The sequence below is a fragment of the Delphinapterus leucas genome, chromosome 8 (genome assembly GCF_059928025.1).
Source record: "Delphinapterus leucas isolate spDelLeu-1000000601 "Yukka" chromosome 8, BTC_Dleu_Yukka2, whole genome shotgun sequence".
NCBI classification, from domain to species: Eukaryota; Metazoa; Chordata; class Mammalia; order Artiodactyla; family Monodontidae; genus Delphinapterus; species Delphinapterus leucas.
The window spans coordinates 29,524,767-29,544,679 of NC_143136.1; positions in this window are offsets into that span (position 1 = coordinate 29,524,767).

Below are 19,913 nucleotides of genomic sequence, written 5' to 3' on the forward strand. Positions count from 1 at the left end.
CTTCGCTTTTCAAAATATTATAGCTCCTATTTGGCCTTTAAATAGCAATATGCATTCTTAAACCGAACATATCAATATTTCTAAGCTGGTATAATTCTTAGGTCTAAGTCAACACAGAGAGCTCCATATGTGACACTGGATAACCAAGACAATTTAGGAGAATTGTTCTTAATTTTCTGAGGTATGACAGATACCTTTGAGAATCTGAGTATACTATGGACCTCTTCCCAAGAAAAATGTACTTGTAGACAATTTCAAGAGATTCACAAAACTCCTGAAGTGTATCCTTGGATCACTAGGAATCCCAGCGTAAGAATCTGTGCTTTAACTTAACTTGACTGTTTAGAAGCAACCAAAGTTTATCCCTAGTTGATGATAAAAGCCTATCTTAAAAGATGAATACTAACAGGTATAGAAGGGAGAAGTAGAAAACTCACCGCTGGGATACTAGATGGTTTTAGTATATTATTGATACTAGATCGTTTTAGTATATTATTGTTTCTTTTCTTAGATGATATAATGGTATTTGTTATTCAGGAGAATGCTCTTATTTTTAGGAGATGTTTGTTAAAATATTTAAGGATAAAGTGTCATGAAGACTTGAATTTACATTGAAAAGTTTCAACAAGATAAAGAGATGATAGATAGATGGATAGACAGATACATACATACAAACATACACACATTTATGGACTGAATTGTGATTCCGCCCCCTCCCCCAAATTCATATGTTGAAACCCTAATCACCAATGTGACTGTATTAGGAGATGGCTTTTAAAGAAGCAACTAAGGTTAGATAATGTCACAAGAGTAGGGTCTTTATCATATAAGACTGATATCCTTACGAGCAGAGAAAGAGACAGGAGGAGTACACATGCACAGAGAAAAGATCATGTGAGGACACAACTGGATGGCAATAAACTTCACAATTGGAGAAAATAAAATTCTTTTGTTTAAGCCGCCCATTTTACAGTATTTTGTCATGGCAGTTCTAGCTGCGTAAGATAGATGGGATGGATAGATAGATGATAGATAAATAGGTAGAGAGAGAGAGATTAAATATGGGGAAATATTAATAACTGAAGAAACTAGGTTGTGGGTATGTGGTTGCTACTTTATTATTCTTGCAAATTTTCTGTTTGAAATTTTTATAATAAAAATTAGGAGGGGAAGCCTCCTTGCTTTTGACCACTTGGGGGATTGGAAAAGAAAGCATTAACGTCATTTTGAAGTCCAGGGGAAAAAGCAGAATTTACGTGGATATTCTTGAACAGAAGCTAATATTAGAAGATTCCAATGGAATAGAAGTTTCAGAGTTGTTCTAGAAATAAGATTGGGGAAGAGGTTAACGAAAAAGGAATGCCTTGGGTTAGGATTATAATTTTCTTAACCCATTTTAATTTCAAGTAAACTGAAACCTCTTACAGGTTTTCTTATTTCATATTTTCTATGTACGGCTATAACTATCAGCCTTGGTCACTGGAGCATTAAATTTTGAAGAACCTATTTAAAAATACTGATCTGACTTATGGCTTGCCAGAGTTTGAAGATAGTACCAGTAGATATGGCAGGAGGAACTGATGTGGAACAAGGCCCTCCCACTGCAAATGTAGGATCACTGGATACAAGGAATTTTAATGCGTTGCTAGGACACATAAGAAAAAAAAGAAAGCATAAATGGAGAGATGTACTACAGTCCTGGGTGGAAAAACTATTAAAGATATCAGTTTTTTCCAAATCTATATATAGAGTCAATATAATTCCAATCAAAATCTCAATCAGATTTTTATGTATCTTGATTCTAAAATTTGTATTGAAGACCAAGGTTGCCAATCGTAGAAAACAAAAACAATCTATATAAAAAGAAAAAAAAGGTTGGATGACTTGTCCTGGCAGATGTTAAGTTCTGGTTATGAAGATAACATGATAGTACGTTATTGATGTGGGAAAAATAAATAAATGAACAAAGTAGTCCAGAAACTGAACCACACATATATTGATATATCATAGAAGGGAATTTGCATATTAGTGAAGAAAGGATGGGGTTTTAAATGACTTGTGTTTGGACAATTGGCTATGTATATTGAAAATATAGAGCTAAATCCCTCACAATATAGCCAAAAAATCTTAAAATTTCAAATAAACCTTTTCTTGATAGACTTAGGCTAAGTAAAGAACTTACTTCAATATGACCAAATAAACAAACAAACTATAAAGGAAAATATTGATATTTTTGAGTACACCAAAGTTTAAAACGTCTGTGCTTTAAAGGACCTCATTTAACAGGTGAAAATAATCCACTCATTGGTAGAAGATATTGGCAATACATATAGTAAAGAGGCTTAGTATGCAGAATACTTTGAACTCCTCGAAGTAAAAAAGGCAACTAAGTTGATGGGCAAAGGCATGAACAAACATTTCACTGAAGAGGAAAACAAAGAGTCAAAAACATATGAAAATGTTGTTCCCTTATCAGAAATCAAGGAAATACAGATTGAAACCACAGATAGATGCCATTTATACTCACCAGATTGACAGAAAATGTAAAGTCATACAGTCCCACGTGTTGGCAAGGATGTGGAGAAACAGCAACACTTAACACACACACTGAGGGGAATGCACATTGGCTCATCCACATTTTCCAATAAAGTTAAAAAATTCATATACCCTGAGGTTCAGCAGTTTAATTTCAAACAAATACCATAAAGAAAAGTTTTCGTGTGTGCAGCAAAAGAGACATGCAAGAACATCCATACAGTGTTGTTCATAATAGCAGACAACTGGAAACAACCTAAATGGTCATAATGATACTGAATAAATATCTGTATCTAGATAGATGATAGATAGATAGGTAGATAGATAGATAGGCCCCTTAATATTTTAGTTTGTATTTCCTATGAAAGCTTTTCTCTTTGTTTTTTCAAAAAAAGTAACAATTTATTTTGCGGTACAGAAAATTTTTTCTATAGAAGGTGATTTCTAATTCCTTGCTCTTTTTTTTAAAAAATAGATCTTTATTGGAGTATAATTGCTTCACAACACTGGGTTAGTTTCTGTTGTACACCAAAGTGAGTCAGCTATATGCATACATATGTCCCCATTCTCTTATAACCAATGTATAGCACCGTTATCAGCATCAGGAAATTTAACAAGGATACAGTATTTTTACCTAATTTTCCATCCATAGTCAATAATCTTAGTCAATAAAAATCCATAGTCAACAATCTTCTTAAGTTTCAATAATGTATCTTTATCCTCCAGTACAGGATCCAATCCAGTAATCATGCACTACACTTAGTTATCATGTTGCTTTACTCTCCTTTAATTTGTAAAAAATTCTCAACTTTTTCCTTTTTTTCTTTCATGATATTGACATTTTTTAAGAATATTGGCCAGACTTCCCTGGTGGTGCAGTGGTTAAGAATCCACCTGCCAATGCAGGGCACACAGGTTCGATCCCTGGTCCAGGAAGATCCCTCATGCCCCGCGCGGAGCAACTAAGCCCGCAAGCCACAGCTACTGAAGCCCGAGCACCGCAATTACTGAAGCCCGCGCACCTAGAGCCTGTGCTCTGTAACAAGAGAGGCCACCGCAACGAGAAGCCCGTGCACCACAACAAAGAGTAGCTCCCGCTCATCACAACTGGAGAAAGCCCTCACGCAGCAACAAAGACCCAACGCAACCAAAAATAAATAAAATAAGACAAAAAAAAGAATATTGACCAATTATTAAACAGAAAATTCTCAGTTTTTCTTTATTACATATTTTCAGTTTGAAAATTTTTTATGTTTAGATCTTCAATTAATGTGGAATTTATTCTTGTATGTAGTGTGAGCAATGAATCTAATTTTATCTTTTTCCAAGTGGTTATCCAGTTGCCATGGCTCAACACCATTTGGTTAAAAAAGAAAAAAAAAAGAAAGAAGCCAATCTTTGTCCCAATAACTTGAGATACCTTTGTCATGTACTAGAATTCTCCATGTAGGTGGTTTATGTATGAACTTTCTATTCTGTTCCATTGTTCTGTCTATTCATGCACCAGTACCATACTACTTTAATCATAGAGGCTTTGGAGTGTGCTCTGTTATCTGGTAGAGTTAGTCTTCTCTCATATTTCTTCCATTTCAGTGTTTTTCTAAATACTCTTATGTGTCTATTTTCTTCTATTAAGTTTAGAAAGTTACCCAGCTGTGAAAAAGAGCTTGTTGGTATTGGTGTTTTTATTAGGATTGCATTAAATTTGTAAATTAATTTAGGGACAAGTAACATCTTGATTATGTTGAGATGATCTAAGCAAACCAAGAGATATCATTCCATTTGCTCAAGTCTACTTTTGTTTTTTGAACATTTTTGATCTACAAAAATGGCATTTTAATACAGTTAACTCTAACGAATGGAGAAGATTTATCATGCCTTTGGATAGGAGACTCAATATAATGAGGATGTCATTTCCTCCCAACTTAAAGCACAAATTTAATAAAATTCTCATCTTAGCCTCAGCAGCAATTTCATTACCTTTGATAATAATTCCAAAATTCATTTGGAAAAGTAAAAAGCCAAAGAAGGTAAGAAAGAGAAGGGTGATGGAAACTTGCTCCATTAGAAACCAAGACTTCCCATAAAGTCAAAATAATAAAGACAGTGTGGTATGGGTGCTTAGACAGAGGGACCAATGGAAGGAAGTAGAGAACCCAAAATCTGAACCATGGTGTATTAATCAGGATAAGCTAATAACAAATACGCCCTGAAATCTCAGAGGTTTAGCACTTACAGTTTACTTCTTGCTCATACAGAGGCCACTGTTAGTACAGATGACCACGAGGTGATTTAACAATCCAGGCAGCTCTACCTTGTGGCTCTGCCATCTCAACATTCTTCAGGGAAGCTGAGAGATTGATCAACGAATTTTCAGTCTCATCCAAGAATTGACACAGGACACTGCTCACAGGCCATTGGTCATTGCTAGTTACATGGCCCTGCAGAGCTGGAGAGCAGCTGGGAGGTTGTGTCTTTGGAGTATCCAGGAAGAACAGGATAACCACATATTGGTGAGTGCTAGTAATGTCTACCTTATACAGGAACTTGGCATATGAAAAAGGTGACATTACAGATCAGTAAGAAAAAATGGAATATGCAAAAACTGGTAATGGGTAAATTGGTTTTCATATAGAAAAAAAAATTAAATTAGATTCCTATCTCACACTATGCCCAAGCATCGCAAATGAATTGAAGATTTAAATGTGAAAAACAAAACTCTAACAGTTTTAGTAGAAATTAGAAGTTACTATCTTTACTAAATCTAATAAGAAAGGATTTCTTTAACAAGACAAAAAGCACCAATTATAAAGGAAAGGATTGATACATTTGACTAGGAACAAAAGAAAGCACAAACAATGTTTAAAAATAAACTGTATACTTTAAGGAGATATTTGCCGTATATAAAAATAACAAGATCGTATTAAGAAATTTAAGTAACTCCCTCAAATAAGTATGAAAAATAAAATTTTTTAAAAACACAAAAAAGATGAATTATATGGAAGGGCAATTCCACTTCTAGGTGCAAATACCGGAGTATTGTTGGTCTTAAAGAAAAATTAGAAACAACAAAAATGTTCAAGGATAGAGAAATGGATAAATAAAGTACAGTATATCTCATACAATGGAATTCTAAACTAAAGTTAAAATAAAAATCTAGATCCACTCATATGAATATGGAAAGGGGTTAGAAAACATAACGTTGAATAAAAAAGCAAGTTGTAGAACACGTATAGTAATGATGCCATTTATTCTGTACATTCTGAATAGCTCTATGTATCTATTCTGTGGATTGTTCATGCATATACATGCACCTAGCTGAATATAAAATCATGAAAAGGAAGAACACACATGAACTTCAAGATAGGGGTTTCCTTTGAGAGGGGAGAGGAATGGGCTTGGAAAAATCCTTCCCAACTCTGTTTAGAGTGTTTCGTTCTTACCGTCACTTCCCCATAAAAAATCTGAAGTAAACATGACAAAATACCAGTGTTTATTAAACCATGGTAGGTGGTAACAGTGTTTGTCGTATTGCTCTCTATACTTTCCTGTATGTTAGATACATTTCTTAATAATAAGGGAAAATAAAGGAAAGCAGAAAGCACTTAGAAGACCTGATTTGTTAAATATACTCTATGTGATCAAAACAGAGCTCCCTCATTAGCCAGAACGAATGCACAGACACTATATGCGTACGTTTTCACAGACACTATATTCATCCATCAGAGACCAAACTAAATTGGAAGTTAAGAAGCCTGAGTTCACCTCTCTGAGACCAGGTCTTACTTTTCCCACTGGCTTCCTTTTAAGGATACAGTAAACGTTGCAGTGTTTATCAGAACAGATCCTGCCTGGGCGCTGGAAACCTTCAGAGGTGCATTTATGTTTGCAGGTCACAGGGATACAATTTAGTCCACAGAAGCAATAATTTAAATAAAGGCACCCCAATGACTTATGCAGAGTAAACAATCTCACAAATAGTCCTATTTTATGGTTATTAATAGGCACGTGACATGTTACTGCTGATAAGATGCTTTGAATTCCTGAGGGGAAAAAATGATTATAAAATATTATTTACCATACTTTTTCCCCCTATTTTTGGAATCAGTGGCATTTTAATAGCTGCCGTAATTTTGGTTACACTGTAAAGTCACCCATAAATCATTTATGAAGCTACCCAGACATCTGTCTCCTGCATTAGGTAATTAGTTTAGACCAAGTTATGGTGAATGACGTATATTTGTTTGACCATCTGCCTCCATAATATAGCTCGCTTTCAGGACTTGGCTCTTGTTCTGTCATATCATCAGTATTCACTGCATAGGTATATTACCCAAGGTTCCGCTTCTATTCTCTGATCATTTGTATCTTAACTCCTTCCATTAAGATTTACAGAGCAGACCCACAACTAACACAAGGGAGATTTAGTTTTAGAGAGACTTAGGGGATGTAATCAAATCCCTTTATAGATAGACTGGTCAAATAGTTACAAATGGATGTTTTTATATGTGATGTGTTTTTCCTAAATCAACAAATCTTATTATATGTTATACACCACAATAACAATGACAACTGAGAGCGGGGCTCTGAAGCAACTCTGAAGTTCAGGGCCAATGTCAGACATTTCTTCTAGGGAAGAACAATAGTTCTCAGGATAGTGCCGTGAGACCAGCTTTGAAATCATCTTGAATTTCCTGTTATATTCAAAACTGCTTCACACATGTTGGTATAGCAACCTTTCTTGCTCCTTGTTCTATAAGCCTAGTAAAAGTGGATTATCATGTTATTCACAAGGGGTTAGTTTGTTGAAAAAAAACAAAAAAGAAAGGGGGAGGGGGGAGTGAGTCTTATTTTCCAGAAGACTTGAGCTATAGAATACAATGTGTGTGTGTGTGTGTGTGTGTGTGTGTGTGTGTGTTAATCTGAGACTTGGTTTTCCATAATAACATTCAAACGTCACTTTGTTAAGGCATTATTTCTATTTTCAATTGCCATATTGCTGTTCCTACCTTACCAAGAATTATGGGTGAATAATTCATCCAAATTTTCACTTCTCTTTATTTTCTACATTTTTAAATAAGAAGCACATATTAATTCTATAAGTAGAATAAAGAGGCACTTTAACTCAAGAATGTTTTAAGATTTGCCAAAATATTGTGGTTTCATCACATAATTTTATTTCTTCCTTATCTGGTTCTATCACAGAGGTAATGTGATAGTAGCTGGGAATTCCTTTATATCCACTGCTTTGCTGCAAATTTTAGGAATCTATGTCATACTAGCTATAAATTCATTATTTTGCCCCTGTTGTTACTAGGAGATTACAACACTATGGCAAATGTTAACAAGTAGCAAAGCAAATGTAAACACCATTTGCTCTGCTGATACTTTAATAGGCTTCCTTTGCTGTAAGGTCTCTTGACACCATAACATGATGGATATGTAGATATCACTTAAATAGCAAATAACAATATAATGCAAGTGGATCAATAATTAGATCCCCACAAATTTAATATACTATAAGATTCAGCTAAAATAAAGAGTGGAACAGTAAAGTGTGATTTCATCTATTAGAATAGACCAGGATGAATAGATAAATACACGTTTTAAAAGTCAACAACCATAGAATCACAGGCATTCTTAAGTGTGCTATATTTTTTTCTTCAAGGCCTTATTCAAATTTTACCTCTCCCCTGAGGCTTTTCCTGTTATTTCTAGAATGGTCTCTCCTTCCCTGGCTTTTTCCATAATTGTGTCATTTTATTATAGCACTCACCACGCCTCATACTGTATTGTCCCCTCACTGAGGGACATCATAATTATGCATATTTTGACATTTCTGAAATTGAGATGCCTCTTATAATTTGTACGTATCTAATGTGGTGCTGTTTTCCCTTCTTCTTTCCCTCCTGCACCCTCCAATCAGCTCTCATTAAATCAGTGGAACGATTTACAATTGATCAAGCCTGGGAATAGCCTTACAACCCACTTACCTGGAGGGCAGGTAGCACATCTGTTGATTCTTGTGTTCTCTAAGAAAATACAGTGCTTACAGGATAGTGACCTGGGGGAACTGAAATTAATAACCTCAGGCTCTCTTAGACTAAGAGAAGAGGAGAATTTGAAAGAGGTGACCACCATCAAGAAGAATCTATATAATTGGATATATGTAATTATATAATTGGATTTATATAATTGGAGTCCTATCCAACAATTTCTCCTTCATCTCTCCAAATTTACATTAGTCTTCTAAGTCTCAATCTCGAATGATTCTGTGATATTGTGTTAGTCTATATGGCAGCAAACAAATCAGACTTCACCTATTTTATGTAAGTGACAAAGTTCAAAGCCCCAGCTTGCTTTTCCTTCTCTAATGGACACTGTGCTGAACCGTCCAGAGGCCTCCACAATCTCAGGACTGAAGCACTTGTATCCCAGCTGCTAGGAGTGTTGGTTGCTGCCAACTCAATATTGAATCCTGCTGCAGAGCCTGGTTTTTGTTAAAGAAAACTGCTTAACCTAAATTTGCATCACCTTCCTTCCTGGGAGCAGCCCACATCGAATGACTGTCGATGATATAAAGGCCATGCCCCCTGCTCTAATTTCGGACCATATTGCAGAAGCACCCCAGCTCCAGAGCAAGCCATGGGATTGGCTGGGGTCTTGGTCATAAATGCATCACAGTTCAATTTCTTCCTCTACTCACTCCTGATTCTTTCTCTTTCCCACAAGAGTCTATCCAGAGATTACTATCACCCAAGGAACCTGATCTGTGACAGTTGGTGCATTAGGAGTGGTCCCAAAAAGTGAGTCAAAGATAAGATTTTGGAGCTGGACCACCCATGAACCAGTTAATAATAATAACCCCTGTCATCGACGGTAGGTAAAGCATGGATACAACCTAGCATGTGGCAAAACTTCCACTGGTGGTGAACTGGGACGGCATGCTAGCAAAATGGAATGTTTAGCCTGTCTAGTAAATGAGGCATTTGCCAAACACAGAGGAAAGAGTAATAATAAGGGTAATTCATCACCAATTAAAGACTAAGTGTGAAAGCCAAAGCCTGCTTTGCAAAGTGACTCTAATCTCCTGCCACTGGAGGACAGACAAAACTGAGAATCAAGCCCAAGACCTATAAGAACAAGAGTAGCATTAACTCCCAATAATCCAGTATCTATTGTGGCTCTGATTCACCAAGACCAAGACTCTGATTAGCAAAGGATGGGACCTTGAGACTTGAGATGGAGATATCAGAGTTGATGCACTCAACAATCTTGAGTCCCCAGATGCCCTCAACCCCTCTGTGGAAGTGACTTCCTCCTCCCTGTTAAAGGCTTACGTCCCCTCCTGATGGAAGACAAAGCAGAGAGAACCTGCCCTTGCAAGACAACATGGACTCCATTCAGCATCTTCCCTCACCTCCCCTTCTGGGCACTCAAATAACTAGAATTAAGTCACAAGAAAATTTGGCCTGGGAAGAGCTGGGCATGTTAAGGGGGGGATGGGGTCCTAGGCCAAAGGAGCTATGGTGCCGGGACAATGTGTACTGACAGGGACCAGGAGAGTATGTGTGAGACTGAATGCTAAGGATTAAGGGGGTGGGTGGAATATAAAGGCAGATAAGGGAGAATTTATAGGTACAAGAGTAGTATAGAATTTAACACTTGGCAAGGACCCAGCTGGACAGTGATAATAGGTTACTAGGAGGGCTCTCAGGAGCTTAGGGAAAGCAATGGCCCACACTAAGCGATGTAGAAATACTGTGCCATATGGTTGAAGGAAGGATTAAAAGCATCAGAAAAGTAAGCAATAATGGGTATACCGGGTAAACTTGGAAAATCCACCAGATGACTCTGATCCACAAGAAGGCCCAGAAAGCATACTACTTAACAAAACAAGAAGGAATTCACTGGTGCAGAGGGCAGCAGCATTGTTGAGACTCTATGCGGCGGCCAACCTCTGTAGATCCTACCTGACTGTAGGGGATATCATCACAAAATTGAGCTCCCTGGTAGCTATGGGGATCATTGGACCCCAAAAATAAAGATGAGGGAGCGAGTGGCGCTTAGTCATCTGAAGCAAAGTGGGTGCAATTATTGCAATGAGCAGCAAGGACAGAGTGGCAGCCAAGGGGGGGCTGGCCCTTGGAAAGCTGTAAGGATGCTTAGAAGAATAAGACATCCCTAGAGATGACAGACAGACGTAGGGGCTACAATTTACTCCACTAAACTTCCCCTTATAATTGTCTCCTGGAGAAAGAGGGCCACTAGGACATGAAATGAGCTGCTCCCAGGACATACATGAAGCAGGTAGATCTGAATGTCTTGAGAGGAAGACTGCAGTAGATGCTGTGTGGTGCCCCCCGGCTCCTCGTTTTCAGGACTGAAGTACTCACTCCCGCAGCTGCTAAGACCGTCGGCAACTGACAGCTCATAACTGAGTCCCTGCCTAGAGACGGTCCTCTGCGGAGAGAGCCACTGCACCCAACTTCACACCCCGCCCTGACCCCGGGTGCACACATTGCATGACTGGTCAGTGAGGAAATAGAAAGGCCCATCTTCTTTACCCTAATTGGGACAAATATGCAGAGCTATTCTAGATCCAAATCTCTCCTTGGACTCATCCGAGGCCTTTTTTTTGTGACTGTCTCACAGTCCAACTTTTCTCTCTGCCGTATCTTTCCTCCTTCACCTATCACAGATGCTGATCCCAAGAGCATCTCCCAGTAAGTTTTCTGCACGCAAATCTCTGCTCTAAGTCTGCTTCATGGAGAGCCTGACGTGCCACACTTCCCCCTCACCACAACTGACATCAGCACTTTCTAAATATATGTCTTTGGACTTGCTGGAGCAGAAACACCTTGAGAAAAAAAAAAAAAAAAAAGTATATTTCGCAGTTTCGACCCCATACCTACAAGATCACAATCTTCATGGATGGGCCCCAAGAGTGTGTATTCTTTAAAGCTCTCTAGATGAATTCTGTTTTGTAGCTTAATTTGGGAATGACTACTACATCAAGATGTCAGACTCAAATCAGCCTGTGATGTATATCTTACCTCATCTCCCTGTTCCAGCGTACTACAGAATGGAGAAGCAACAATGGTCAAAAGTTGGGTACCAGCTAAATAAAACATGGGGAGCTGGGGCTTCCCTGGTGGCGCAGTGGTTGAGAGTCCGCCTGCCGATGCAGGGGACGCGGGTTCGCGCCCCGGTCCGGGAAGATCCCACATGCCACGGGGCGGCTGGGCCCGTGAGCCATGGCCGCTGAGCCTGCGCATCCGGAGCCTGTGCTCCACAACGGGAGGGGCCACAGCAGTGAAAGGCCCGCGTACCGCAAAAAAAAACACCCAAAAAACATGGGGAGCTAATGTCAGTTCTCAGGAGCAGCTAGTATGCTTTTGACTATTGGACACTGTGACTATTGCAACTCCTCACATTTCCTCCTTTACTCAGGAAGCCAAAGCAGGGTTTGTAGCCAACCTCTGGCTTTTAAGAGAACCTTCTCATTTGTGTTTCCAAATGTTAACTTCATCCCTGGCTGTCTCTCATTTTTGCAATCCAATTCCCCTTTCACCCCGATTTCCTCCTCTATTTCTTGTCATAGTTTACATTTCACAAATTACTGTTGGCAACCTAAAACCCATTTTTGGCTCTTGTGAGGAATAAGTGGAGAATCGATTAAATGGGGGAGAAAGAGAAAAAGGATCAAGTTCGTGCTACGAGCAGAGGCACTCGTGGATGTACAGGACTTGAATTATTATAGACTATCACGAGCTGCTTTTATCAGACTGTTACTTTATTTTATTTTATTTAGATGTTGGGGGTAGGCGTTTAGTAATTAATTTATTTATTTTTGCTGTGTTGGGTCTTCGTTTCTGTGCGAGGGCTTTCTCTAGTTGTGGCAAGCGGGGGCCACTCTTCATCGCGGTGCGCGGGCCTCTCACTATCGCGGCCTCTCTTGTTGCGGAGCACAGGCTCCAGACGCGCAGGCTCAGCAGTCGTGGCTCACAGGCCCAGTTGCTCCGCGGCATGTGGGATCCTCCCAGACCAGGGCTCGAACCCGTGTGCCCTGCATTAGCGGGCAGATTCTCAACCACTGTGCCACCAGGGAAGCCCCAGACTGTTATTTTAGAATGAGAATTTACCACTGAGCTTTCTTCTTAACATTGGACAGTTACATTTGCAATATGTATACCAAGGTGAAAGCGTGAGGAGGACCTTGGCTGGTGTGTACTCGTTGCCCTAACTGAAGGTTTGAGTTTCACTGTTTGTCCTCAGGCATGACCAGGTCCCCCTGCCTGGCATCGGTCCTTCAGACCCAGGACGTTACAACATCTGTACACAGGCAGCCAGTCGGGTGGAGACGGTGGCAAGGGCAGGGCTGAGGGATATGTTTAGAAGTCATCCTTGCCTTGTCCACAGAGTGATATTTATTGTAATTGTAGATCCCTAAATTCCCATCTGATTCTGTTCTTTTTCTACCCAGTAGCCCCTGTGTGTTATATTAAGATTCCATGTCACGGGAGGGAAAGTGAAAAGCTTTCTCTGGAACAAATCTGGAATGGAAACCTAATTTTTTTTTTTAAGGCTGAATAAATGTCCTAAATGAAAGTGCCAAAGTCTGACATTACATCCCTAATTATAAGTTTTTTCTCTTCTTCTGTAGTTGGTAATTACTTGGAAGAATAAAGCTATGGTTTCCAAATGTATCAGAATTTTAGAAATACAGCTTGCACAGGTTGGACTTTATTTTTTCCTCTCTGGAAGGTAAATGACCATGATTAATAGCAATTCCACTGGGGGACTCCTGGGCCACTTGACCCACTAAGGAAAAATGAGAAAATAAAATCAAGCTAAAATGCATTTATCTTCATTTCAAGAGTATGTGTTATTCGCCTCTATTTATTTAATGGTATGTTCTATCGGTCTTTGGCGGGGCTTACCTAATATTCTTGTGCCTCCTAGAAGATTTGCAATGGCCCAGCTTCATTTTAGAGCTTTCTCTGGACTAAGCTTATCATTCAACCTGGCTTCTCACCCTCAGGTGCCCTCTGGTCCTTTAGAGACATCTGCCTATGGCAGGGAAGCAAGCGTGGGCCCTGTGGTCCATACCTCAAGGCTTCTTGCTTAAGCCCACAAAGGGCTTGGCTGTATGTTAGTGCTACCCTAGTCAGCTTGCAAGAGCTGAGAAATCGGAACCCAGAGGAGTATTAGGGCACAGGATAAACTCCTTCCTTAAGCACAAGCAATTTTTGAGAATATTGGCCAATATTTACCTGGTTAATCTGGAGAAAAAAATATAGCCTCACCTTCACGTGGCATGTTATTGCTCATAACAAACTTTCACAATATCATTCATGGGGTCTAATGATAAAACTGTGAAGGAGGAGGAACTGGTGCTGTCATTCTCTTTACACGACCACCTTCCTTGCCTCAACCCCTGGACACTAGTGCCTCTTGGGCTCTGATATTTACGGATTTATATTTAAGATACACAAAATAATTAACTAGTTTTCTTGATCAGCCTAGTAGGGTTGCTAAAATATCGTCTTCACATCCTTCTGGATAGGATGACCACTTCAAGGCCTCAGCTTTCTCATCTTAAAAATAAGGGGTTAGCATATGATATCACTTTTAGGTGGAATCTAAAATATGACACAAATGAACTTATTTACGAAACAGACTCGCAGACATAGAGAACAGACTTGTGGTTGCCAAGGAGCGGGGGGTGGTGGGGGAGGGATGGATTGGGAGTTTGGGATCAGTCTCTAATTTTTTAATAAATAAAATAAAAATAAAGTATATACCCTTGGGAAACTCTCAGACATGTGCACAAAGGAATATGAACAAAGATGCCTATGAAAGCATTGCCAGTAGTTATGGAAAAGTCAGAACAACACAAATGTTCATTAACAGGGTAATTGATAAATAAGTTGTGATATTATGTTTTAAAAAAAGGGCTGGTATTGTAGGATTGCTTAGCATCCATCTAGCTCTAATACTCTACTGACCTATAAAAAGTCCTAACCAGAGTATAGACGTGAGCAGTCAACAGTGGAAAGCATGTGCCCACAACGGGAATAAGATGTAGGAAATTCTCCCATAAACACAGAAGAGCTGTATTAACTGGACAGGTTATAGTCTGTAAAAGGAAATAAGAAATAAGGGCCTTGAAGCAGAGAGACAGCATGTGGTCGAGGCTATTAGTGATGCCACACAGACCATCTGGTCTGGGTGATCTGTCCATAAAATTTGTAATAGTGATGGGTTAAATTGGGTATATTAGGATATGTAGGGAAAGCATGAGTGAATCCAACTGGGGGGTGACTAAAGCAGATCGTGCATTTCAAGATTGAACAGACATCCATACAGGAGAAGACCTGTTACTGACCATAAGATCTGGCTTCTGTGAGAATGGCGGAAAATTCCATTTTTCCATTTACCTTGCTGGCCTCCCTTCTCAGCCTCCTTTGCTGGCTTTTCCTCCTCTATTACAAACTCTAAGCACAGCTGTGCCACAGGGCTCAGTCCTGGGGCTTTCAATCATCTCTACCTGCCATCTATCCATAAGTTATCACATCTAGACTCACGACTTTCAATAGCATCTACATGATGAAGACTCCCGTATTTTTATCTGTAGATCTGACTGCTCCACCGAGCTTCAGTTTCATATCCAATGGCTGAGTAAGCATCTCAAACTTATCATGACCAAAACAGACTCACGATCTCCTCTCTAACTCCAGACCCTACCAACCCAAATCTCCTCCCTCCCCCTGTCTTCCAGTCTCAGCACCACCTTCCATTAGATGTTTAAACCTAAAAATCTATGCATCATCTATGATTCTTTTTCCCTCCACCTTGACGACCAGTTCACAAAACATCAGTCTCTGCCTATCAACATATGCTGAATCTATCCATTTTTCTCCATTTTCACTGCTATCATAATCCAAATTACCATCATCTCCTGTCTAGAATACCTTAACAGTGGTTATAGTACCTCTGGTTGCCAGACACAGTATCTAGTCTGTAGGTGTAGATACTTGACCATAGCTAGATCAATCAGATTCCTCCCCCAATAATTTGAATCTTAATCAGGAGGATACATAGAAGTCACCCTCTGTCATATTCCTATTTTAGGAAGCTAGTTGGAAATGAGTCACAACAATACTAGCACCATCAGGAGCCACCACAAGGGTTCCTGAAGCTGAGATTCTAGAACTCTCTTGGCGTTGTTCCTCTGAAGCCTCATCATTTAGCTTTTCTTTTGGTTTGGTGAGCCACCCAGTATCCTTCCCTAGGGAAAAACACAGTGGAAAGTTTCCCTTGGGGGTCCCTGAAGATTCCACAAATGAGCTCTAGTTGGATGCCTGCCATGACAGATGACAAAAACAAAAACAAAAAAAAAAAACCCTGATTAGAACAGCACGAGTCCTGTTGTCAGTGAACAGGGGCTTCTGTATTTTATTCACTGCCATACCATTAGTGCCTAGTACAGTACCTCACCAATACTATACCATATTAGCAAAGTGCGTGTTAAGTGAATGATTGAATGAATGTTATCCAGGCAAAGAAGGAGAGCAGAGAGCTCCAGACAGAAAAAGCATCACATTGAGATGAAAGACAACATCAAATATTAAAGAAACTAAAAAGAGGTCAGCCTGGATGTGGCCTAGAGAGCCAAAGGGGGATGGTTAAAAACAAAGTGGGAGCGAATACCAGTCAGTAGTCATGTACGATTATGAGCCTGGTAAAAGTGTGAACTTCATAGAGAAGGAAAAGGGTACACCTTTTTAAAATTTTAGGCAGGGGAGAAAATGATAAAAAATTGCATTCAGAAAGGACACTCTGGTTGCAGTTTGGAGGTTTGGGCTGGAGAGGTGATGGACTGCAAATAAAGAGACCAGTTTAGAGTATGCTGAAGTAACCTAGGCAAGAGGTCTTGGTGGCTAGCCTAGGGTAGTAGTAGTGTATAGCGGTATTTGAGAGAGACTTTTACGAGGTAAAACGATGGTGATGGAGAGCTAGCAGGTAGGGATGATGTCCTGATATCTGACTTGTCTGCCAAATGTGTAGAGATGCCATTGACTAAACTAGGGAACATGGGGGAAGGAGCAGGTATCAAGGGAATGGCGATGAGTTGAGTTGTGGTTTCATGATGAGTTTAGGTTTCTACAGGACAAGCAAATGTAGAGTCCAGGAAGTATCTGGGGATATACGGGTCTGGAACTAAGGGGATATATGTGAGTTGAAGATGTGGGTTAGATAGTCATCAGCATAAAGATGTAATGAAGACATAGGAGTGAGTAAAATTAAGCAGCAAGGTAAGGTAAAGAATAGAAGGCCCAGGACAAAACCCTGGGGAGAGGAAAACCAACACTTATTAACAGGTAGAAGAAGAGGATACTGGAAAGGAGTGGCTGCAAAGAATATTGGAAAGGAGTGGCTAGAAAAATAGGAGACACCGAAACGTTTTAAAAGCCAAGAAAGGGGAATATTTCAAGAGGAAGGAAAGGTTAAAAGCTACTCTGAAATCAAGTGAGATAAGGACCTCAAGTCTGCATTGCATTTAGCAACAAGGGTATCTCTAGGACTACTTGAGAATGACTCCAATGAAGGAAATGGAAAGGAGTCAGTAGGAGTGGATAAAAGGGAGGTGGTGGGCTGGGGGTAGAGAAGTGAGGGCAGCACCTCACCTAGGAGTTTGTCCTGGAAGGGAGTGGAAGGAAGGCAATTGTTGGAGAGGGATTTGGGGTTGTGGGAGGGTTCTGTATGGTTAAGATGCAGGCATGTGGGCATCTCTAAACAGTGAAGGGGAGGAGACAATAGGGGAAAGAGGGTGATAAACAGAAGATGGGACTGAACGTGAAAGAGATTCTAAATGCTTACAGGCAACCCCCTCTACTTCCCCATACACCATCTCTCATGTTTTCCAAGTAACCATTTCACAGTTTCCTACTCTCCCAAAATGCTTGACCTCCTTGCCCCCAGCCATTATCAACTGAAGATAGATAGCTTCTCAGAATTCATAGAGAAGACAGGGCCTTCAGACAGGAGCTCCCTGGACTTTTTGTTTCCAGGCCCATCTTCTGCTCCCTTCGCCCGGATGTGCTGAGAGAAGTTTTCCAACTCCTGTTTAGGGCTGTTACCCCACTTGCCTTCTCCCCCATCTTCACTCTACCTTTCAAACAGCCTCTACTTTGGGCCAAGTATGCACTAGGCTCAGGACACACAAAGCTGGGGAAGATAAAGTTCTTCCCCCAAGGAGTTCAGAGTCTACTGGAGAAAAAGATAGGTAACAATACCATAAAGTGGATAATATTGTCAGTGCTGTGGTAAAAGTTTGAATAACCCCACATGGTTATTTTTGGACTCTCAGATAAGAAATCCTCCTAAACTTCCCAAGACTAGGCCCTCTCAATTCATCATCCCCAGCTCATCAAGGATCATCATGCTAGCCCAACAGAAAAATGCCATTTTAACACTGCAGAAGAAAACAAAAACCTGAATTCTCTCAGGTGTATTTCACAAAATAGAAACAAACCTTCCTATTTTGAAGTACAAATATACTCCTAGTATATTTTCTTTAGATAGTAAGTAAACAAAGCACCCCATTCAATTTCAAATGTTGCCATTTATTTCTTGGTAGCGAATCTTAAGTGCCATGTTCCAGTGACAGGTTTGTGGAACAATACAGGAAAATCCTCAACATATATTCAGGCTTCCCTTGGATTTAGTTTGAGAGAGCATGGTAAATATGATAGGCAATGTAATTACCACCATGTTGAGCTTTGCTACATTAAGAATAAGTGTATTCAGGTGCGAATAACTGAAATGTATGAAATATTCAAATTGTATCAGCTTGAACATGACATTTGAAATATGTAGTTTCCAGTGGCTTCTCTCTCAGCAATGAACAGTCACCATCTGGGCATCATCAGTAAGATACAAGGGCCCCTGCCCAAACACCCCATGAAATGAAACTGATTCCAGAGAAAGAGAGCAGTCACTAAAGCAGACCCAAAAGACGGTGTGGCCGAGACTACCATATGCCCTCTTCAACATCACTATTTTCCCCATCTTCCTTTTAGTACTAGAAAAATCTGAGTTTTAGCTGAGCACTTGGCCACCCAACTAGAGACGTTATTTTCCAGATTCCCTTGAAGGTAGGTGTGGTCACGTGATGATATTCTGACCAATGGGATGAGCAACTTCTGGGTTATATCTTTTAAAAGGAAGCTGGTTGCCCTCAATTCCCTTTTTCCCTCTTCCCTTGGGCTGGAAAGAGGATGTGATGCTTACAGCCTGGCTTTGACCATGCAGCTGAAGACATTAGTCCAAGGGAAGGCAAAGCAACAAGTTAGAAGAAAAATTAGACCCTACATAGCTGGTGGAGCAGAATCATCTACCTACCCCAGACTCCTCATCCTCGCCTCTGGACTGTTATGTGAAAGAGAAGTAAACTTTTAGCTTACATGAGTCATTGTATATTGGTGTCTCTTTGTTACAGCAGCTTATTCTGACCCTGACTAATACAGCCAGGTTCTAGATAACTGTCTCTAAAAAGAGGAACCCCTGCTGGTGCATACTCACAGCCAGTGGAAGAGAACCACATATTCCATTGGAGCCCAGGGACCACCAAGACCTCTAGAGGATCACCAAGACCTAATCTGAGTCTAGATAAAGCACCTGAGACAAGGACAACCACTGAGTGTGACATACCCATCTATAGCATACTGGTCTTGTAAGTTTCTGTTATATCCAATACCAGAGAATCAGTTAATTATTTTTCATCGAGGTGTTTAAGGCAAAAAAAGAACCAGGTAGACAAGGTAAAAGTGTACTTCACCCATTGCTGCCACTTTCCAGCAGCCCGCCAATACAGAAAGCAATCTTTTTTTTTTTTTTTTTTTTTTTGCGGTACGCGGGCCTCCCACTGCTGTGGCATCTCCCGTTGCGGAGCACAGGCTCCGGATGCGCAGGCCCAGCGGCCATGGCTCACGGGCCCAGCCGCTCCGCGGCATGTGGGATCCTCCCGGACGGGGGCACGAACCCGCGTCCCCTGCATCGGCAGACGGACTCCCACCCACTGCGCCACCAGGGAAGCCCAGAAAACAGTCTTGCAATGAAGGATTTTACAACCAAAAATTTCACAGAACAATTAGAAAAAAAAACAGCCCTTTGTGTACACTGAATGGTCAGCAATATGCTATTATTTGCTCTGAGAGCTATTAGCACTGCATTCCCACACATGGTCACAGTTTGCAATTTTTGCCAGTGGTGTCCTCCACATTTTTTTTTTCTATTATCCATTGAATGTCATACTACATACATATTAAAATATATATTTTTTCTGAAACAGAAGCTTCCACTGCTGAATT